This window comes from Lissotriton vulgaris, chromosome 1_1, assembly GCF_964263255.1.
Source record: "Lissotriton vulgaris chromosome 1_1, aLisVul1.2, whole genome shotgun sequence".
In the NCBI taxonomy this organism is placed as follows: Eukaryota; Metazoa; Chordata; class Amphibia; order Caudata; family Salamandridae; genus Lissotriton; species Lissotriton vulgaris.
The window spans coordinates 915,271,617-915,296,120 of NC_141685.1; positions in this window are offsets into that span (position 1 = coordinate 915,271,617).

A 24,504-nucleotide genomic window follows, 5' to 3' on the forward strand; every position below is an offset into this window, starting at 1 on the left:
TGGATTCCTATGAAAGGAAATACAAGTTACTGGTAGGTACGGTTCGAATTACTTTTCAGGGTCAGTGCTGGGCTAAAAGATACAGCACTGAGATCTCTCCTTATAACAGGTGAGTAAATCGTAATTCGTAAATCGACACTTAGAAACTTTTTCAGCAAAAAGCAGGCAATGATATCCTATGGAAGGAAATTCAAGTTACTGGTAAGTACGGTTAGAATTACTTTTCAGGATCAGTACTGGCCTCAAATATGCACCACTGAGGTCTCTCCTGATAACAGGTCAGTAAATCAGAATTCGTAGTTCGGCTGATTTTACAGGAATATTCTAAAGTTCCAAAACTCCACACTTAGAAGAATTTCCAAGTGAAACCAGTCAATGTTAGCCTATGGAAGGAAATTCAAGTTACTAGTAAGTAGTTAGAATTACTTTCAGGATCAGTACTGGGCTCAAAGTTGCAGCACTGAGGTCTATCCTGATAACAGGTGAGTAAATCGTAATTCCTAGTTCGTCTGATTTTAGAAGAATATTTGTACGTTTCAAAAATCGACACTTAGAAACTTTTTCAGCAAAAAGCAGGCAATGATATCCTATGGAAGGAAATTCAAGTTACTGGTAAGTACGGTTAGAATTACTTTTCAGGATCAGTACTGGGCTCAAAGATGCAGCACTGAGTTCTCTCCTGATAACAGGTCAGTAAATCAGAATTCGTAGTTCGGCTGATTTTACAGGAATATTCTAAAGTTCTAAAACTCCACACTTAAAAGAATTTCCAAGTGAAACCAGTCAATGTTAGCCTATGGAAGGAAATTCAAGTTACTAGTAAGTACGGTTAGAATTACTTTTCAGGATCAGTATTGGGCTCAAAGTTGCAGCACTGAGGTCTCTCCTGATAACAGGTGAGTATATCGGAATTCGTAGTTGGGCTGATTTTACTTCGGACCAGTATGTATAGAGCCACTTTCCTACACCATCCCCTCCCTTCACCACTGTTCAAACACGCCCTGTGGCGCGTTTTAAATTGGGGAAATAATTCTCCTTCAATCCTGAGGGTCCCTAGGGTCCAACTAGCCCACTATATACATCCAGTAAGAGCCACAGAGCTGCGTAGCAGAGAGATGTAAAAAGGGGCACAGCTTAGACCACCTCTCTGCAACGCAGTGCAGTGGCGCTTACTGGAAGCACCTGGTGGGCTAGTTGGCCCCCACGGTCCCTCAGGATTGAAGGGGAATTTTTTCCCCAACTTAAAACGCGCCACAGGGCATGTTTGCACACGTCACCTCTACGCCGTCCCCTCCCTTCACCACTGTGGAAACACGCACAGTGGCTTTTTAATTTGGGAGATTAAGTTAATTTGAATCCTGAGGGTCCCTAGAGTCCAATTAACCCACTAGGTTCCTCCAGTAAGCGCCACAGAGGTGCGCTGCAGAGAGGTGTAAAAAGTGGCATGGCCTGGACCATCTCTCTGCAACGCAGCACAGTGGCACTTACTGGAAGCACCTGGTGGGCTAGTTAGCCCCCTGGGGCTCTCAGGATTGAAGGGGAATGATTTCCCCAAGTTAAAACGCGCCATAGGGCGTGTTTGCACATGTCACCTTAGGCCCCGTCCCCTCCCATCCCCACTGTGTAAACACACCCTGTGGCCATTTTCACTTGGGAGAATAAGTCCCCTTGAATCCTGAGGGTCCTTAGGAGTAAATTAACCCACTCGGTATCTCCAGTAAGCGCCATTGCAGAGAGGTGTAAAAAGGGGCACGGTCTGCACCATGTCTCTGCAACACAGCGCAGTGGAGCTTCTTGTAAGCACCTGGTGGCCTAGTTGGCCCCCAGGGTCCCTCCGGATTGAAGGGGAATTATTTCCCCATCGTAAAACGCGCCACAGGACGTGTTTGCACACATCACCTCAGGCCCGCCCCCTCCTTTCCCACTGTGTAATCGCGCCCTGTGACCGTTCTGAGTTGAGACATTAAGTTCCCTTGAATCTTAAGGGTCCCTAGGGTCAAACTAGCCAACTAGGTACCTCCAGTAAGCGCCTCAGAGCTGCGTTCCAAAGAGGTGTAAAAAGGCGCGTGGCCTCTGAACACCTGTCTGCAACACAGCTCCCTGGTGCATACTGTAGATACCTGTTGGGCTAGTTGGCCCTCAGGGACCCGGAGTATTTAAAGAGAGTTAATTCCCCAACTTAAAACATGCCACGGGCGCGTTTGCACAGTGGTGAAGGAAGGGGGCATGGCTTGAGGTGACATTTCAAGAAACACACCCTGTTAATTCCTCCTCAATCCTGTGGGTCCCTGGGGGCCAACTAGCCCACTATGTACCTCCAGTATGCGCCAGGGGGCTGCTTTGCAGAGAGGTGTTCAGAGGCCACGTCCCTTTTTACAACACTCTGTAACGCAGCTCCGTGGCGCTTACGGGAGGTACCTGGTGGGCTAGTTGGCCCCCAGGGACCCTCAGGATTGACAAGGAATTAATTCCCCAACTTAAACCGCGCAAACCGCGCCACAGGGTGTGTTTGCACACATGTGAACTCAGACCCCGCCCCTCCCTTCACGAGGGACTTTTAAGTTGGGGGATTAACTCCCCTTGAATACTGAGGGTCCCTGGGGTGCAACTAGCCCACCAGCTACCTCCAGTAAGCGCCACAGAGCTGCTTTGCAGGGAGGTGTAAAAAGGGGCGTGGCCTCAGAACACTTCTCTGCAACGCATCCCCCTGGCGCATACTGGAGGTTTCTGTTGGGCTAGTTGGCCCTCAGGGACCCCCAGTATTCAAGGGAAATTTGTTCCCCCTCTGCAAATGCGCCAGGGGCGCATTGCAGAGTGCTACAAGAAGGGGGCGTGGCCTCCGGCGCGATTCCGGTCTTTTTCTTTTTTTTTGTTTAAGAAGGGGGGCTGTGTGGCCCCCCTCCTTTCCTAATTTTTTGGCCCTGGGACCCCATCCCCAGGGCCTGCCCCCTAATTAATTGTTTTAAATGATACATTCGGGAAGGGGACTGCATGGCCCCCCTCCCGAGGTCATAATCAGCCCTGGGGAACCCATCCCTGGGGCATGGCCCTTTTTTTCCATATAGGAGGGTGTCTTGACCGGTTTTTTGGCTCTATTTCGGAGTGATGAAGACTTTAAACTTGCTCACACCTATAGGCTGTATTCTTACCTTGTGTTGGCCCTTTTAAGCCCTTTCTTCCAGACCTAGAAGAGGATAGCTGCTTTATATGATGATAGATCCCTTATTCTTGACTATAATCCATCTATTGCCTATTGGCTTTGCCTTTCATTATCCTGCCTATAGTAGAGGGTGGATCCTGAGGTCCTGACTTTATATTACACATTGGTATGGTTTGTGTAGGTACTCTGACAGAGCTACGGGTTATTTCATCCTTCTCAGGCCTACAAGGCCCAGAACTAGAGAGACTCCATTTTGCTTCCTATTCCTGCAGAGATGAGATGCTTGTAGGGGAAAGGTAATGTTTATAGTTAAGCCTGTTGTCTGCTAGGTGAAAACCAGCCAGGACTGGTTCTTATCGGAAGAATGTGTTTGTCTCTTGGGCCCAGACGTAACATGCAGATGGCCACTGCGGTTGCGCAGAGAGCTCTGGAGCTAGCACAGGAATTCGGTGGGAGGCAGCCCTCTGTTGGAAATTTCCATGAGGGGAGAGGAATCCATATCAGCGAAGTGCAGAAGAGGAGGAGTGGTCAGTTTGGTTCTTGAAGAGTGGAGAGTAGGATGTTTGCTGGAGCTGCAGAGTGCAGTTCAGTTCTATTGGTTTTCTGGAATGGAGAAAGAAGGCAGATGATTGCTGAAGCTGGAGAGAGCAGTCATATGAACAAAGTTGGAACTATCAGCTGGGACTGCCGGTTTATTAGAATGCATTAAAGCAGATGGAGGAGTTGAGGCTGTCAGCTGAAGCAGTTGAGCCAGAGGCGTGAAGCTGTGGTGAGGAGGGAGAGACAAAGAGCCCTGATCCTACCAGAGAGAGATAAATCTTCCTTCTAATAGGTGAGGTAGTCTGAATCAGCTTACTTTACACTTACACCTTAATCGTGTCTTTATTCCCTAGGCTATTGTGTGTCTAATCCCTTTTCTTTCAGCGGTGTGTTAAAGTTCCTGTTAATAAAGAGACCCCGCAGATCTGTGTATGTGGCTATATTCCTTTTACTTTTGAGGCTATGTGTTATAGTGCAGTATTATATTGTTGATATTGTTACAATAAAGATATCCCAGTTCTTAGTGAACCAGTGTGCATGTGTTATTCTTATGATAAAGCTAGCGTTTCTTCTAACCAGATGCTTTAGCAACTGATGGATCAAAAGGAAATAGGGGCGTTTAAATCAGGGAATAACTCTTGCATACAGTGTGTGTCTATTGTTCTTAAAGCACAGGTAACCTTTCCTTCTAGTCAGGTGTTACAGCCAGAACAGATGCTGCCCCTGATCCGGTAAGTAGCCACTGAGTAATTAGGGAGAGAGAGGAGCCCTTGAGCTAGGGAATTATTGACACTAAGTGATTCGGCCATCCCATAATATTATTGTAGTAGTGAACCCTTAGTGAATAGTGAGAGAGACTTCCCAACATAGAGAGAGAGAGAGCTGAAGGTATTCATAGGAAAGTGGTCGTCGTTGTGTAGCGGCGTTAGTGAGAGCACTGATTGTGGTCAGTGTGTATACCCGCATGATTGTGGCTTGAGAGAGCACCGGGGGGATACGGTGTGTAATGAGATCACCTCTAGGGAAAGTGGCGTTAGTGAGAGCATCAGGTGGAAGCCTGATGTGTAGGTCCGCCGGATTGTGGACCGGATAAAAAGAGAGCACTGGGGCTGCAGCCCAGTGTGTATGGCACGCCGGATTGCGTGTCGAGTGAGCACTGATTGTGATCAGTGTGTAATGGTAAGTAATTGGAACTGCCCCCTTCACTATGAGTAGGAGGGTAGCATAGTCTGGGTCTGAGTTGCCGCGAGACTATAAGGTATGAGTGTGGTGTAGAGCATGGATGTCCTTAGTAATCAGTGAGTATTCCTAGTAACCCTATAGATTTAGTGGTGTTTCTGATGATATGAGCTTGTATATTGCGAGTTCCCCATCCTCAGGTAGGTACCCAGGTGCCTGGATAGATGGGTCCTGAGGAGGGAGGTGGTTACGTTTTGGCCAGGTTGGTGTTGCTCTTGTGAGCTGGTTCTATCTAGTCTGAAAATCTGGTCATAACATCTGGCGTCACGAATTGTTTACGTTGCCTGTGTGCGTTGTATTGTTTTTGGTTGGCACTTGGCACGAAAATTGGCCTATGGGCTTGAACAGTTGGAGTGTAAGGAGATTGCAGTACATTATGGCATTTGACTTATGCAGGGTGGAAGAAATGCTTTTCATCTTGGTGTTTGAACTGTCAGGCTTGAAGGGTGACATTACATGAGGGAGCCAATTACATCTTTGTAATGATCCAATTGTACAAATGTGTGTGAAAAAATGCTTTTAAATTGCCCATTAAATTGCTTGCTGCGTTTGCTTCTGCTGTGCAATGTGAAATGTGTTCCATGTAATATGACTTGTGGAGTTCCTTGTAAATAGCGCCATGTAATTATGGCTTGTGAGGTGCATGTTCTCCTTTTGACTTGCTGTGTTCCTTGTGAATTGCGCCTTGTATATATGCCTTGTAAAGAGCATGTCATTTTTTGGACTTGTTGACTTTCTTGTAAATATGCCTTGTAAATAGCGCCATATAAATGTGGCTTGTGAGGTGCATGTTCTCATTTTGACTTGCTGTGTTCCTTGTGAATTGCGCCTTGAATATATTCCTTGTGAAGAGCATGTCATTTTTTGAACTTGTTGACTTTCTTGTAAATATGGCTTGTGAATAGCGCCATGTGGATATGGCTTGTACAGAGCATGCTATTGTTGCGTTAGGCAGGAGAGAGCTGGATCTCTTTCAAATGCTTGGGGAAAATGTTTTGTAATTGTGCGCGCGTGTTATTTGAAAACGTGGAGAGATAAGTTCTTGAATTTCCCATGTACTGCAGACATTGGGGAATGATTGTGTTTGAGCTGCCGAAGGTTTAATATCTTGAATTGAGACGGCAGTATTTATTTTTAACATGCTGTTTAACATGCATGGTTATGTGAGCTGACACTAAAAGTCAGTGATTGTTTAGATGGATGTTGGTTTGATTTGACTTTCATTGGTTGCTGGGTTCTGCCTATGTGCTTTGTCAGCTTGCTGACAGAATGGTTACATCTTGCATGGAGAAAAAAGCAGTGTTCGTTTAACATTCTATTTGAAATGCGTCCACGAATTTGTGTGGGTTTGCCTTGAAACACATGATTTAATGTGTCTGACTCAGAGGTCGGAAAGTTATAAATCAACCAGTCGGATTGAGATAAGGGTTTGCACGGAGGGTGCTTTAATTGATGCTTTCGCGGTTGAGAACAAAAATAAAACAGACCCATCATAGAATGTGCTTTTAATTAGTGAAATGCAACCGTGTGCTTTTAAAAAAAATATGTACTAGAAATTATACGTGATTATTTTTTCCAAAGCAAGCTGCCCCTTAGAATAGCGTGTGAAAGTTAACCCACTCAGTTAGAAAAAATGGCTATTTAAAAAAAAAATGATGATGAATCTGGCCCTTTTCATAGGTAGAATGGAAAAGCTTGCACACTAAATTATGAATTCTTGGTTATGCAATGCAAAATTACATGTTGCCCCTTGTTTTAATTTGATGATATTTCACATGTTATTTTTAAAAAGAAAAATGTAATGTGTTTGCATGCAATGTTGTTCTATTATATTTCCCTTTCAGCCAGTAGCTGTTTTTATATTAGTATTATTTTAAAATGCTAGCATGCGACTTAGTTGCAAAAAATATGTCTTTATTAATTTGCTTTTTACCACGTTTAAATCTGCTTCGATTAGTTAGGAAATAATGTTCAGTGCTTCTGCCCTGGGAAAGGCTGTAATGTTTTCAGTTTCAAGGCATCTGCTTTGACCTTGACTGATATGAGCCCTGCATCTGTTCGTGCTCTGACTTTTGAAAGGGTGGAAGCTGAGTAACTTCTGAGAGCAGAGAGAGATAGCTTGTTATTCTTGGCTATGTTTCAATTTTTTTCCGCTGAGAAATGTTTATGTAAGAGGGGGTCAAGTCGCTCTTCCTTGCTGTCGGCGCAGACAGCTTCATTGACTTCAGATAAGGGATCCTTGCACATGCAGAATAATTGGCAGACGCTTGGCCCTTGGAGTTAGATAAATACAGTAGGCCTAAGTGAGCTTCCCTGACTAGAGATTAGAGATGCTTGGACAGAATGGTTGGCAGTAGCCTTGCTCCTGCAAGGAGATCAGCATTTGGCAGTGATTCAAAAATACATCGCACTGTAGCTCGGCTCCTGCTTATTTTTGGAGCGGATTCAAAACTCTGAGCGCGAACATCTTTCTGAAGGGAGGGGCTGTTTCTCAGATGAGTTAGGAGTAGCTAGGCCCCAGCCCTTCTGGCTGTGTATGACAAAATTGGATTTTGCTCAAACAAATTTAAAAGAATATGATTTAAATTATTCCTTGAATTTAGAAGAATTACTTTTATAAATTAGGAGGTTTCTTTCGACAATAAAAAGCACTTGGGGTGCTTTTTAAATGGAAAATGTATTTTTGCTAGATTAATGATACTTGTTTTTTCGTTTCAGGTTGTTGGGTGGTGGTGTTTGGTGTGTGCGTCGGCCCACCCCCCTCCCACTCCCTTTGTTATTTTACTTTATTGTTTTTATTTTTATGTTAGTTTGTTGTTTTTGGAATATGGAACCAGACCGGATTGGTGGCGGATGAACGGCGGAAGCTGGTGACTAATGACCAGATCGGAGGAAGTGCTTCCTTGGCACCGGATACAGATGAAGATGGAGAATGATGGCCTTTGCAAATAGACTTTTTATAAATTGACTATTGACTGCCTTAGCAGTCAGGTTGAAGTTCAAACCAGATATTCAATTTTTTGAAGAAAAACAAATATATTTTTGAACCCTAAATTACAGTATTGCACGAGTCATGTGCTATGATCCCTAATGATGAAATGCTGAACCCATTTCTATTTGGTTATGATTATGTTTCCAACAGAGGGAGTCATTCTTGAGCCTTGCATTTTTCCCATGTTTCTATTTCAGATGGACATTATGCCACTTTTGCAGTTACCATATACAGGCCCCACTTACAAAAAAGTCTCACAGTCCTGTTCATGGTTTTGATGTTTATGCAGTGCCACATGAATGAAATAGTTCATATATATTTTGCCTTTAGTATGCTATGCTATTCTATCATTGATACAAATGACTTTACACTTGTTTATCTTTCACCTATTTCATAGTTTTCCTGTTTTCTGCAAAACAGTCTTGACAATGGAAGAAAAAAAATGATGGTGCACACATGTGTTCCACAGTGTGATACAGTGAGGAACTAGGTGCTAACTGTTTTGTGATATTGTGTCCTTTACCTATTGCCTTTGGCATGGTTCAAATTTATCTTTTAGATATGCACCACACGTAGATAATTTTCTTTGATTTATTGCTTGATATGCATAGTGCTACACCAGCTATTTTGTAGGAATGGGGTTATCCTTATTTTCCTGTTATTACACTTTCACTTTGATTCATCAACTCTTAATTAGAACAGTGGGATTAGTTCCAAGGGTGGTTACCCTAGACTTTAAGTTGTCCTGGGAGGTGTGTCTTTTAGTCAGGTTATGTCCTACATCTATTAGTAATGTTTGCCCAGACCCTGAGGACCCTTTGTCATGTTTATTTGCCAGATTTCACCAAATTATTTCTTAAGTTGACCAAAGTAGGTAGGCCTCATTTAGGCCCATTGTTATTTTTATTCCACACACATGGCCCTTCACCAATAGATTTCATGAGTTATCATTAGAAGTTAGAGCACATTTAGTTCTTAAGTTGACCAAAGTAGGTAGGCCTCATTTAGGCCCTTTGTTGTTTTATCATTAGAAGTTGAGGTACATTTAGTTCTTAAGTTGACCGAAGTAGGTAGGCCCCATTTAGGCCCCTTGCTGTTTTCATTCTACAAACATGTCCCTACATCAATAGATTTTATCAGTTATCACTAGAAGTTGAGGCACATTTAGTTCGAGGGTGCTTTGGTTGGTTTCTGTTGTTATCAGATCAATCTTAGATACGTTTCAGCATTCAGGTCAAGGGTGCTTTGATTTGTTTTCAGTTGGTTGTTAGATTTGTATTCCCTACATCAAGTTTTAGGTGGAATTTCCTTAAGTTGTCATTTATTTTAGAGAGTTCTTTTGGTTTTTGGTTTTGTTGATAGATTATGTTGATGTTTGTTTATTTGTTTGTTGTTGTTTATAGATGTTCGCAAGATAAAGTCTAGGGTGGAATGTCTTGACCGGTTTTCTGGCTCTATTTCGGAGTGATGAAGACTTTAAACTTGCTCACACCTATAGGCTGTATTCTTACCTTGTGTTGGCCCTTTTAAGCCCTTTCTTCCAGACCTAGAAGAGGATAGCTGCTTTATATGATGATAGATCCCTTATTCTTGACTCTAATCCATCTATTGCCTATTGGCTTTGCCTTTCATTATCCTGCCTATAGCAGAGGGTGGATCCTGTGGTCCTGACTTTATATTACACATTGGTATGGTTTGTGTAGGTACTCTGACAGAGCTAAGGGTTATTTCATCCTTCTCAGGCCTACAAGGCCCAGAACTAGAGAGACTCCATTTTGCTTCCTATCCCTGCAGAGATGAGATGCTTGAAGGGGAAAGGTAATGTTTATAGTTAAGCCTGTTGTCTGCTAGGGGAAAACCAGCCAGGACTGGTTCTTATCGGAAGAATGTGTTTGTCTCTTGGGCCCAGACGTAACTTGCAGATGGCCACTGCGGTTGCGCAGAGAGCTCTGGAGCTAGCACAGGAATTCGGTGGGAGGCAGCCCTCTGTTGGAAATTTCCATGAGGGGAGAGGAATCCATATCAGCGAAGTGCAGAAGAGGAGGAGTGGTCAGTTTGGTTCTTGAAGAGTGGAGAGTAGGATGTTTGCTGGAGCTGCAGAGTGCAGTTCAGTTCTATTGGTTTTCTGGAATGGAGAAAGAAGGCAGATGATTGCTGAAGCTGGAGAGAGCAGTCATATGAACAAAGTTGGAACTATCAGCGGGGACTGCCGGTTTATTAGAATGCATTAAAGCAGATGGAGGAGTTGAGGCTGTCAGCTGAAGCAGTTGAGCCAGAGGCGTGAAGCTGCGGTGAGGAGGGAGAGACAGAGAGCCCTGATCCTACCAGAGAGAGATAAATCTTCCTTCTAATAGGTGAGGTAGTCTGAATCAGCTTACTTTACACTTACACCTTAATCTTGTCTTTATTCCCTAGGCTATTGTATGTCTAATCCCTTTTCTTTCAGCGGTGTGTTAAAGTTCCTGTTAATAAAGAGACCCCGCAGATCTGTGTATGTGGCTATTCCCCTTTTACTTTTCAGGCTATGTGTTATTGTGCAGTATTATATTGTTGATATTGTTATAATAAAGATACCCCAGTTCTTAGTGAACCAGTGTGCATGTGTTATTCTTATGATAAAGCTAGCCTTTCTTCTAACCAGATGCTTTAGCAACTGATGGATCAAAAGGAAATAGGAGCGTTTAAATCAGGGAATAACTCTTGCATACAGTGTGTGTCTATTGTTCTTAAAGCACAGGTAACCTTTCCTTCTAGTCAGGTGTTACAGCCAGAACAGATCCTGCCCCTGAGTAGCCACTGAGTAATTAGGGAGAGAGAGGAGCCCTTGAGCTAGGGAATTATTGACACTAAGTGATTCGGCCATCCCATAATATTATTGTAGTAGCGAACCCTTAGTGAATAGTGAGAGAGACTTCCCAACATAGAGAGAGAGAGAGCTGAAGGTATTCATAGGAAAGTGGTCGTCGTTGTGTGGCGGCGTTAGTGAGAGCACTGATTGTGGTCAGTGTGTATACCCGCATGATTGTGGCTTGAGAGAGCACCGGGGGGATACGGTGTGTAATGAGATCGCCTCTAGGGAAAGTGGCGTTAGTGAGAGCATCAGGGGGAAGCCTAATGTGTAGGTCCGCCGGATTGTGGACCGGATAAAAAGAGAGCACTGGGGCTGCAGCCCAGTGTGTATGGCACGCCGGATTGCGTGTCGAGTGAGCACTGATTGTGATCAGTGTGTAATGGTAAGTAATTGGAACTGCCCCCTTCACTATGAGTAGGAGGGTAGCATAGTCTGGGTCTGAGTTGCCGCGAGACTATAAGGTATGAGTGTGGTGTAGAGCATGGATGTCCTTAGTAATCAGTGAGTATTCCTAGTAACCCTATAGATTTAGTGGTGTTTCTGATGATATGAGCTTGTATATTGCGAGTTCCCCATCCTCAGGTAGGTACCCAGGTGCCTGGATAGATGGGTCCTGAGGAGGGAGGTGGTTACGTTTTGGCCAGGTTGGTGTTGCTCTTGTGAGCTGGTTCTATCTAGTCTGAAAATCTGGTCATAACAGAGGGGGCTGCCTTGTGGCACAAGTGGGCTCCCCGGGACACTGTAGGAGCTGGCTCTAGGGGATGGTGGTCCCCAGGGCCACAACAAGCCTCCAGGAGGGGGGCCACGCTGCCCCCTCCCATGTTTTACAAAGCACCGGGGTGGTGGTCCCCGGGGCTGGGGGGTCTGTCATAGAATCCCCAATTAGAATCTTTAGTGCCTGGGGGAGGTGGTGGTCCCTGGGGAGTGTGGGGGGGCTTGAGCCCCCACACAGGGTATTTTTTTTTTAAAAGCCCCGGGACTGGCGGTCCCCGGGGCTGCGGGGGGCTGTTTCCCCCCGCGATGTTCATAAAGTCAAGCCCCGGGGAGTGGCGGTCCCCTGGGCTCAAGGGGGCCTTAGAGGCCCCCCACAATAAACTATTAAGCCCCGGGGGTGGCGGTCCCCGGGGCTGTGGGGGGCCGTGTGCCCCGCAATTATTCATACTTTGCCCCAGGGGGTGACTGTGCCCCGGGGCAGTGTGGGGTGGATTGGTCACCCCCACACTTTATTTTTAATATGCCCCAGGATTTGCCCCCCCCGGGGGCTAATTAGCATTGAAGCGCGGGAGCACGCTCTTCGTTTTCTTTTTTTGATCGGCAGGATCGGCGCACCCAGCCTTTTGGGTTGGGGAATTAATTCCTCTTCAATCCAGAGGTCCCCTGGGGGCCAACTAGCCCACCAGGTACCTCCACTAAGCGCCAAGGAGCTGTGTTGCAGAGTGTAGTAAAAAGGGGCGTGGCCTCTGAACACCTCTCAGCACCGCAAGCCCCTGGCGCATACTGGAGGTACCAGGTGGGCTAGTTGGCCCCCAGGGGACCTCTGGATTGAAGATGAATTAATTCCCCAACCTAAAACGCGCCACAGGGTGTGTTTGCAAACATATCACCTCAAGCCCCGCCCCCTACCTTCACCACTGTGCAAATGCGCCCCGTGGAGCGTTTTAAGTTGGGGGATTAAGTCCTGTTGAATCCTGAGGTACCCTGGTGGCCAACTAGCCCACCAGGCACCTCCAGTGAGCGCCACAGAGCTGCGTGACCCTGAAAAGTAATTCTAAGAGTACTTACCAGTAACTTGTATTTCCTTCCAAAGGAGTCCATTGTGTGGTTTTCAGCAGAAAAGTTTCTAAGTGTCGATTTTTGAAATGTACAAATATTCCTCTAAAATCAGCCGATTTACAAATTCCGATTTACTCACCTGTTATCAGGAAAGAAGCCAGTGCTGCATCTTTTAGCCCAGCACTGACCCTGAAAAGTAATTCTAAGCGATCTTACCAGTAACTTGTATTTCCTTCCGTAGGAATCCATTGTGTGGTTTTCACCAGAAAAGTTTCTAAGTGTCGATTTTTGAAACGTACAAATATTCCTCTAAAGTCAGCCGAACTACGATTTCACTGATGACATCACTGCAATATGTGACATCATCCGCAGTGGATTGCGGGCACGCGAGTTATAGTTAGTACAACTAACTATAAGGGGGAATATAACGGGGAATATATATATATATATATATATATATATATATATATATATATATATATATATATATATATATATATATATATATATGTATATATATATATATATATATATATATATATATATATATATATATTCACTGAAAAAACCATAGGTTATAGACCATATATAGTTAGGAATTCGCATTTACAAAACCTTATTTTACTCACACAAAACCATTGAAATTCCATATATAGTTAGTTGCACTAACTATATATCGCGCACCCGCAATCCACTGCTGATGATGTTACATATTACATCATTCATGACATGGTCAGTGACATCACTGATGACATCACTGATGACATCTCAAATGACATCACTGTTGACATCTCAAATGACATCACTGATGACATCACTGATGACATCTCATTTGACATTACTGATCACATCACTGATGATATCATTCATGTGATAATACGATGAACCTCTTCAGACTCTAATATAACCTTAGATACAATCAGTGTAAACAGACACTCACAGACTGTCACTCATCCATGGAGTTACTCACACACCTAGTCAGTCATGCAAAGAATCAATCACACCTCCATTTCCTCAACTATACAGTTATACAAACTTTACTTATTCAAACATATACTAACACATATTTACTCTCTTATACAATCCCTGATACAAGTTCACAATGATCCATACAGCCACTCACACATTCACTGGCTCTTATACACAGTTATTTATATATGTCAACTCTCACATGTACTGTGTTTTACATATGTACTTACTTTGACATGTAGCACTGAGATATCCATTCACTCACCAATACACGCATGCACACAGTCAACCGCCCATACAGCTGTTTCCACATGCACTTTTGAAACCATACATCTAGTGAATCAACTGCTCACACATCTATGCACAGAGTCATACACCTCCCAGCCACCCACACACACACTCAGTCTCCCATACAAATACTTGGGCAACCAATCAATAACCCATATAGTTACTCATATAGCTACTTATCAACACATGCAACAGTTTACAGAACAACAGACATAATGATGCACAAATTAAGACAGTTTAGTCACTAACCCATGCACTCAGTGAGACACATTTAATCAACCACTCATACAGTCAGTCATGCACCTACTAAATCCTTCATCCAGACACTTATACATCCACTCATTCTTCAATATGTAAGACATATTTTAACTTGACAGAAATATACAGTCACTGGATGTTGTCATCAGTGATGTCATCAGTGATGTCATTTGAGATGTCATCAGTGATGTCATCAGTGATGTCACTGACCATGTCATGAATGATGTAATATGTGACATCATCAGCAGTGGATTGCGGGTGCGCGATATATAGTTAGTGCAACTAACTATATATGGAATTTCAATGGTTTTGTGTGAGTAAAATAAGGTTTTGTAAATGCGAATTCCTAACTATATATGGTCTATAACCTATGGTTTTTTCAGTGAATTTTCAAGGTTTTGTAAATGCTAATTCCTAACTATATATGGTCTATAACCTATGGTTTTTTCAGTGAATTTTCAAGGTTTTGTAAATGCTAATTCCTAACTATATATGGTCTATAACCTATGGTTTTTTCAGTGAATATATATATATACATACATATATAAACATATATCATCTGTATATCTATATAAATACAAACATAAATGCATGCATACATATACTTATATGCATACAGATGCATGTTATTTACATGAAAGTTGAAAAAACACTAATAAAAGCAAAGCTAAAAAGCCACCTCATTACAAACAGAATGGCTTTAACTTAAACGAGGGCGAGATCTATTGCATTTTCAATGCTTGTTTACTTTGGTTCCATCAAGAAGGCATTCAGATGTGTCACACATTTGCCATAAATTCTGAATGTTAGCACTCTAGTTGCACATTAGATCACTGTAGTAAAGCTACTGCTCACCAGGGACGTCTGCTGCTGGTATTCAAAGTGCATGTTTCAGTCTGCATGTCAGAATTTTTTTAATGAAATAGAAGAGGATTTGAGAAGTCACTCAAAATGATCCCTAATTTTTCTTTCTGAAGCACTAATCATACTTTCTATGGCAAAATTAACCCCCTCATCTTGTTCCTTTTTAAATTGAGTGTTTTCAGACTTACCACTTCATTCCAATCAAGATGGCTTCTGGTGTGCCATACTTTTGTCATAAGTAAGACTGTTAGCGCTCTAGTTGTTCTTTAGAACACTCTGGGACATTCTGCCATTGGGCTATACTTGGGGTACATCTGGGTGATATTTGGGCTACATTTAGGCTCTTTTGTCTCTGGTGGCCATCTTGGGAGACTGTATGTCAGAATTTTTTAATGAAATTGAAGAGGGTTTGAGAAGTCACTCAAAATGTGCCCTAATTTTTCTTTCTGCAGCACTAATCATAATTCATATGGCAAAATATACCCCCTCATTTTGTTCCTTTTAAAATTAAATGTTTTAAGAGTTACCACTTTATTCCAATCAAGATGGCTTCAGGTGTGCCATACCTTTGTAATAAGTAGGACTGTTAGCGCTCTAGTTGTTCTTTAGAACACTCTGGGACATTCTGTCATTGGGCTATACTTGGGCTACATCTGGGTGATATTTGGGCTACATTTGGGCTCTTTTGTCTCTGGTGGCCATTTTGGGAGACTGCATGTCAGAATTTTTTAATGAAATAGAAGAGGATTTGAAAAGTCACTCAAAATGTGCCCTAATTTTTCTTTCTGCAGCACTAATAATACCTTCTATTGCAAATATACCCCCTCATTTTGTTCCTTTTTAAATTAAATGTTTTAAGAGTTACCACTTTATTCCCATCACGATGGCTCCAGGTGTGCTATACCTTTGTAATACGTAGGACTGTTAGCGCTCTAGTTGTTCTTTAGAACACTTTAGGAGGCTGCAGTAGAGCACAAAGGAATCAACTGACAGTCTCTGTCCTTGTTGGATGTACATGTTTTACTGAGAATGTCAGACTTCATTTTCACATGACTGAGAAAGATAATGTGAATTTACAGAAAATATGCTTTCAGTTTAGCTTATAGATCCCCTTCCAAACCACTGTGGGAAAATCCTGAGATATTAGTTTTCTTTCAAACAATATTCATGATATCACAGCAGAAGGTTTTTTCACATGGTAAAATCACCTTAGAACCCACCACAATTCCTAAAACGAGTATGGTACCATCAACAAATGATTTATAATGTAACTAAAGTCCTAAAACCCTCTATTAACTACAATGCTTTTTAATGAGGTGCTATCATGTATATTGGTCCCAAGATGGCTGCCAACACTTCTTGGATGAAGTGCTGACAGCCAATCAGATCAGATGTGTGGTTAGGCTCCGCCCAGATATATATCTTTTTTTGAACCTAAATTACTCAAAATCCACTGGAGCACATATATTGAGACCTAGCAAAGGCACATCGGGCTAACAGTCCCTACAATTTTGCCAAGTTTCGTGCAAATCCATTCAGCCGTTCGAGCTAAAAGTGAGGCCAACCGCCCTATGGAAATTAACATGGGAAAAATGCGTTTTGGGACCCCCCTTTTTTCTCGGCCCCCCCTTGATGAAACCCCCCCAAATTGTCAGGGGCTGCTCAGAAACAAAATGTTCAATTTTCCTGAAAATTTCAGCCAATTCCGTCCACAAACGCCAAAGTTATTAGACATAGAATTTTCAAAAATCCCATAGAGAAAAAATCCTAACTATATATACCTACTGGCGACTGCCAGTAGGTAATATATATATCTATATATATATATATATATATATATATATATATATATATATATATATATTCACAGAAAAAACCATAGGTTATAGTGGATATATAGTTAGGAATTTGCATTTACAAAACCTTGAAAATTCAATGAAAAAACCATTGGTTTTAGGCCATATATAGTTAGGGATTTGCATTTACAAAACCTTTTTTTACTCGCATAAAACCATTGAAATTCCATATATAGTTATAAGCGCTAACTATATATCGCGCACCCGCAATCCACTGCTGATGATGTCACATATTACATCATTCATGACATGGTTAGTGACATCACTGATGACATCACTGATGACATCTCAAATGACATCACTGATGACATCACTGATGACAACATCCAGTGACTGTATGTTTCTGTAAAGTAAAAATATGTCTTACATATTGAAGAATGAGTGGATGTATAAGTGTCTGGATGAAGGATTTAGTAGGTGCATATCTGACTGTATGAGTGAGTGATTAAATGTGTCTCACTGAGTGCATGGGTTAGTGAATAACTGTCTTAATTTGTGCATCATTATGTCTGTTGTTCTGTAAACTGCTGCATGTGTTGATCAGTAGCTATATGAGTAACTATATGGGTTATTGATTGGTTGCCCAAGTATTTGTATGGGAGACTGAGTGTGTGTGTGGGTGGCTGGGAGGTGTATGACTCTGTGCATAGATGTGTGAGCAGTTGATTCACTAGATGTATGGGTTCAAAAGTGCATGTGGAAACAGCTGTATGGGCGGTTGACTGTGTGCATGAGTGTATTGGTGAATGAATGGATATCTCAGTGCTACATGTCAAAGTAAGTACATATGTAAAACACAGTACATGTGAGAGTTGACATATATAAATAACTGTGCATAAGAGCCAGTGAATGTGTGAGTGGCTGTATGGATCATTGTGAACTTGTATCAGGGATTGTATAAGAGAGTAAAGTAAATATGTGTTAGTATATGTTTGAATAAGTAAGGTGTGTATAACTGTATAGTTGAGAAAATGGAGGTGTGATTGATTTTTGGCATAACTGACTAGGTGTGTGAGTAACTCCATGGATGAGTGACAGTCTGTGACTGTCTGTTTACACTGATTGTATCTAAGGTTATATTAGAGTCTGAAGAGGTTCATGGTATTATCACATGAATGATATCATCAGTGATGTTATCAGTCATGTCAAATGAGATGTTTTCAGTGATGTCATCAGTGATGTCATTTGAGATGTCATCAGTGATGTCATCAGTGATGTCACTAACCATGTCATGAATGATGTAATATGTGACATCATCAGCAGTGGATTGCGGGTGCGCGATATATAGTTAGCGCTTATAACTATATATGGAATTTCAATGGTTTTATGCGAGTAAAAAAAGGTTTTGTAAATGCAAATCCCTAACTATATATGGCCTAAAACCAATGGTTTTTTCATTGAATTTTCAAGGTTTTGTAAATGCAAATTCCTAACTATATATCCACTATAACCTATGGTTTTTTCTGTGAATTTCATTGGTTTTTTAATAGCAAATATGAAAAGCTTTAAAATGTCAAGTACGTGATAGATAAAAACATTTTCGTATTTATGCACGCTGATGTGCTTTGAACGCTGCCCCCCCCCCTTCCCCTCTTTTCTCTTAGTAGTACTCTCTCTTTGCAGATAGTGAACGGTAGTTAACGCAGGCCTTTGCCCCCGTTGTAATCCGTCGTGCCTGCTTGTCTCTCCATTTGATTGATTGTTATCCAAGCATTTACTGTTTTAGAATTGGTTCTCTTTGGATCATTCTCTATTTACAAACAAGCACAAAGTCGCAATACTCTGTTTAGTCTTTGCAGATAGTGAAAAATCGTGTAAAAAAATAAAAGTAATCGAGCAAAATCAGTAGGCCACTAATTGGATCTCTTTTTGACCTCGCTAAAATAGAAATATTAGGAACAACCCTTCATGAGAAATACGAAAATAGTGAGATGAACTGAGCTCCACACCATGAGGGCTGCAAGACAGCTCGACTCCGTCACCCACCCGCCCAAAATAACGACAAACCCTATGCAAATATTAAAAATATAGACAACACACCAGCAAAGAAACAGGGTAAAACATTTTATTAAATAACTATTTACATAACTATTTTATACTTTTTATTGCCCGATCCGGCTAGCTCAATCGATCGAGCATGAAACTCATGCACTCTGATAGCAAGCGTTGCTACTGATGCTATGCAGACCAAAACTGGTTTTCAGTTTGTACATTTTTCTAGATTTTTCAATCCAAGGTTGGTTGACTTTGTAGAACGATGGCTTCAGATTTTCAACATACGGTGTGGTGGCGCGGACTGGGAGGGGGCGCTTCGCTCCTGCCCCCTCCCCAAGTAAGTTTTTCATACGTGAAAGTACGTTAATGGTTTTGGTCCCTGAGTTGCTTCAATGTCACTGCCATTCTCAAATGGCATAAGTTCTGGATGTTGGGTGCCATAGTTAAGAGTTCTGAGCAGTGCTTGTAACACTGTCTGAAGCTTATTTCCACCTACTGCAGCTTCACTATTCTCAAAGTAAGTGAGTGTCGTTTGTGGACCTGACTGCATTAGAAAACAATGTGATATGTTACCTTCCTAAACAGCTTGACGGAGGCCCCTGAGGGGCGGTGTGATGGCCATGGACTCGGAGAAGACGCTTGGCTCCGACACCCTCCCCAAGTCTTATAGCACCGGTGTAGCCTGAGATCGCCCCCGACATAGGCGGCCGGCTCCCGGGGTCCGGCGGAACTTTTTGCCTTTTGATGACTCTTCTATTCTGGACCTTGTCCCACAATCCGTTTGACCTGAAGACACGCTGTAGTGGGGCGCCCCTTTACCGTTTCAGTTGCCATTCCGCCCGCTTTTGCTACACTGTGCCTCTTCCGCCATTCTGCTGTTTACCGCCCGCTCTTGCGACTACAGCGTCTCGCTCATCATGTAGTTGAGTTGCTCCCGCTCTTGCGGTGCAGCGATAGGCGGCTGCCACAGGACTCTCAAAATGGCGGCCGGCTCTTCGGTTTTGGACCTGGTCCACTAAAATGGCCCTGGGACACCTTTGAACTCGGACGCTTCCCTGATAGGGCTTGGGTCCCATTCTCGAAAGCGTCCCCTCAGCCGTGAAGATTCTACAAAAGTCTTGGGGGCCTCCGACTCCAGCAGGCTTCTGGTGGGGAGCGGCTGCCATGATTGCTCGTGGAATGGCCACGACGGAGCTACGAGATGGTAGTGCTCTCATGCTGACGCCAGCTTTAGTCTGAAACATCCAGAAACACTTTAGACTACCAATTCGATCAGTTCCGGTAGCGCCCCAACATGACCCGGAAGAGAAGAACTTGCCCTCCCCTCTTTGACTGATGGTTCTTCTTGCCTGTCCCCTCTGTTGTCATTTAACAGAACTTTTTGGACTGCTGAAAGGGGTTGTGTTCCGAACGCTGGTTGGTGGAGACATTTTGACTATATTCTTGACCTACGTTGTCGCGTAATGCGTTATATGACACGCCGCGATAGCGCACCCGGAAGTGATCCGAGGCGCGGCGCGCAGCGCGTAACGTAAGCATAACAGGTCATGTGACTTGTTAATAAAACTTTTCATTGGTTCATTTTGCTTTTGTTATTTTAATGATGAAAAGCTTGGTCATATGACCTAAAAATTACGCTTTTTATTGTTTTCGAACATTATTTTTTTTAAAACATATATGTTATAATATTCCAGGCTAATGTACTTTCCCGGAAAATTTACAACTGTCCTGCAAGTAAAATATATTCCTTTTTCGAGAAAAAGGGCGTTTCTTCGTTCCATGACGGAGCCGTTGAGTAAAAGAGACTCGGCCTGCTGTCTTAGTCGCCGATACGCCTGATTATCAGATTCTTATCGATCACTTTATGTTGCAGAAATGAAAAACACAACTGCCCTTGACCATTTATCTTCACTGCGTTCCTACATATTATACCTTTTATCCGTCATGTAATTGGACTGCTTTATTTCACTTGCCTTTTACTGATTCGAAAACAGTGACTAAAAGTAAAAACTTTACCAATGTAAATACTACTACCGTGCTTTGTTTTAAAAACCTTTATTTTGAAAATATCAGTATACAAATACGGGCCTATAACCACGTGGGCCGGCCACGGAGCAAACTGAAATCGTATATGATGAGGAGACATTTACACTGTAGAGGAACGTAACGAGCGGGCCATTAGGTTGCAAGAACAAAGGTGTCTAACAGTTGCGGAATCGGTGGACGTACATTTTGTAATTAAAATACGACAGGGCCACTTACAATAACATTTTCTAGATATACATTTGCGGGCAAGGAGTTACGAGTCCCATTTATACCAGCGCCATTTTGTGCGAGGCCGGGCAGGTCCAAGATATAGTCAAAATGTCTCCACCAACCATCGGCCAGACCAGAACCCCTTTCGGCCCTTTATGCTACAAGATGGTGTCTTCCATTCAGAAAATATTGTTGGCAGCATTTTGAAAGGAAACAGAAACAGCCGTTCTCCTAGTGAGTTTCACATTGTTACATTTAGGAAGAATGTTGAAGAGTAGTATGTGGAAAATCTGAAGCCATTTTTCTACAAACTGTCAATCAGACTTGGATAGAAAAAAAAATCCTGAAGAATGTACAAACTGAAAACCAATTTTTGTCTGTATAGCATCAACAGCAACGCTTGAGTCAGCTTTGTGTCAAGCCGCCATTTTCATTCAATCAATAGCGTCCCCCTGCACACATTCAGGGACCTGGTCGTGTCTTCAGATGAAACGGATTGTAGGAAAAGAAGCAGAAAGGAAAAGGAAAAAAGTTCCGCCGGACCTCGGGAGCCGGCCGCCTATGTCATGTGCGACCTTTGGCCACACCAGGGCAATAGTGAAGCTGCAGCAGGTGCACATAAGCTTCAGACAGTCTTACAAACACTGCTCAGAAATCTCAACTGAGGCACTCAACATCCAGGACTTGCCATTCGGATCTTGGCGCCTTGTGCTGGTTCCGACCTATTCACACATCGGTCCACTACTGACATCACCTCATAAGCCAACGGGGCACCCCACGCCGACTTTCGGCGCAGCATTGTAGGATGGCCACACCAGTGCGGCAACTTGCTGGACACCACCTCGGTGCCATCCGGATCTCGGCGCGTTCTAGTCACTGTGCCGGAAGAGTGACCGGAACTCAGCTGAACACGCCGTCTTTCGGCGCAGCATTGTAGGATGGCCACACCAGTGCGGCAATTTGCTGGACACCACCTCGGTGCCATCCGGATCTCGGCACGTTCGACTCACTGTACCGCAAGAGTGACCGGAACTCAGCTGGACACGCCGTCTTTCGGCGCAGCATTGTAGGATGGCCACACCAGTGCGGCAATTTGCTTGACACCACCTCGGTGCCATCCGGATCTCAGCGCGTTGTGCTGCCTTCGGCCCATTCGCACATCGGTCCGCTACTGACGCCGCCTCACGTGCCAACGGATTTTCTACGCTTTTTGTAGCCCTATGCCGCATAACAGGTCATGTGACTTGTTTATAAAACTTTTCATTGGATCATTTTACTTTTGGTTTCCTAAAGATGGAAGGCTTGGTCATATGACCTAAAAATAACACTTTTCATTGGTTTAGAACATTTTTTTTTCCCAAACGATGAAAGCCCCACCTTGTTTCTGGATCATTCAGACTGAAGCTGGCGTCAGCATGAGAGCACCACCATCTCGTGGCTCCGTCGTGGTCATTCCGCGAGCAATCATGGCAGCCGCTCCCCACCGGAAGCCTGCGGGAGTCGGGGGCCCCCAAGACTTTTGTAGAATCTTCACGGCTGAGGGGACACTTTTCGAGAATGGAGCCCAAGCCCTAGCAGGCAAGCGTCCGAGTTCCAAGGTGTCCCAGGGCCATTTCAGTGGACCAGGCCCAAAACCGAAGAGCCGTCCGCCATTTTAAGAGTCATGTGGCAGGCGCCTATCGCTGCACTGCAAGAGTGGGAGCAACTCAACAACATGGTGAGCGAGACGCTGTAGCCGCAAGAGCGGGCGCAACTCAGCTGGATGGCCGCCACCTGGGGAGGCCCGTTCACGCCGCCTCCCCCACGCGCCCCCCCCCCCCCCCCCCCGGGCCGCCGCACGCAAATTTTCGGAGCAGCATTGTAGGATACCAAAACCAGTGCGGCAGTTTACTGGACATCACCTGGGTGCCATCAACATCTCAGCGCGTTCTGCTGCCTTGGGACTATTCGCACAACAGACCGCTACTGACGAGGCCTCCCCCCGCACCACCCGGGACGCCCCACGCCAATTTTCAGAGCAGCATTGTAGGATACCAAAACCAGTGCGGCACCCAGGCGACATCACCTGGGTGCCGTCCAGAACTCTGCACGTTGTGCTGCCTTGGGACTATTCGCACAAAAGACAGCTTCTGACCATTGTTGCTTTTTTGGGTGAAAAATGTTTAAATGTTTTTACAGTTTTTGTTCCGTTCATTATAGTTAAATGTTAATAAAGTTTTAAAATCTAACTTTGTTGGAGTGCTATATATGTTTAAAAAATCGGGTGAATGGGGCCTTGAATCGGATTATTGTCATGTGTGGGCTTTGCAAGTGTACTGCTACAAGATCGGACATTTCAAACTCAAATGCACGTTCTTTTTCTTACCTTTCCGAAGCATGGAGCGCAATAGCAGGCAGAGAAAGGGTGATGCACGTGTTGAACACTGCCTGGCCTGGCAAGTTGCTGGCAGTGCCCCCCCCGCCCGCTCCTGAAAGAGGGCACACACACACCGCCGCCCCGAGTACTTCATAAATCTTTAAAAGACCATGCGCTTGTTCATGAGGCTTAAATGGTTTATCACCCCTTCTAGAACCCCTGCATCGACCCTCTGACGTTTCCTGGAAGAATTAGCACGTAACACAATACCAAGCCCTGTCAGCTGAAACCCCCGAGAAATCATGGGGCATATTATCAAGGGGGGTTATTTCCGCTTTTTTGGCTTTAAAAGCCAAAAAAAAAAGAGATAAAATTATCTCCCTATTACCAAGCTGTCGCTAACACCAGTTAGTGACAGCTAAAAGGAGATAGCGACCATCTTGGGCCCCGCTTTGCATATCAGTGATATTTATCACTAATGACATGCAAAGTGGGCGTGCCAAGATTTTAGCGACTGGAAACACTCCCTAACCATCGCTATCTCCTATTACCAACTTTTGGAGATATTCGCGCTAAGCGCGAATATCTCCAAAACCTAACACCTCCCCTGAGCAGTTTTAGCCATGTTATCCAATGGGAAGTGGATAACATGGCTAAGAGCATTTGCTGGATAATGCATGAATATCGCTGACTTTTCAACGATATTCATGCATTGCGGCCGTTTTTTATCGCATTTGCGATAAACCTTGCTAATAGCAAGGTTTATGTGCGATAAAATTCGCCGATGTGCGGTGATAATTTTTGTCTCTAAACAAGTTAGAGACAAAAATTATCGCTAGTTGTTGGTAATATGCCCCCGGGTTTTTGCTTGCAGGAATCGGGAGGCGGGAGACTAGCACTGAAATCAGTAGTCTCACGCCTGAATCGGGAAGGTTGGCATGTCTGGATACTCTACATCTGGGGCCATAAACTACATCCGCAGGGCTAGGTGATAGCCTAGGTCCGGCCTGGACAATCGGACACAGAGGAAGAGGAGTGTCAGAGGGTGCGGTAGTGAATAGGGTGAAAGGGAAGTGTCGGGCGGGCACAGGGTGTGATTCTCAGAGA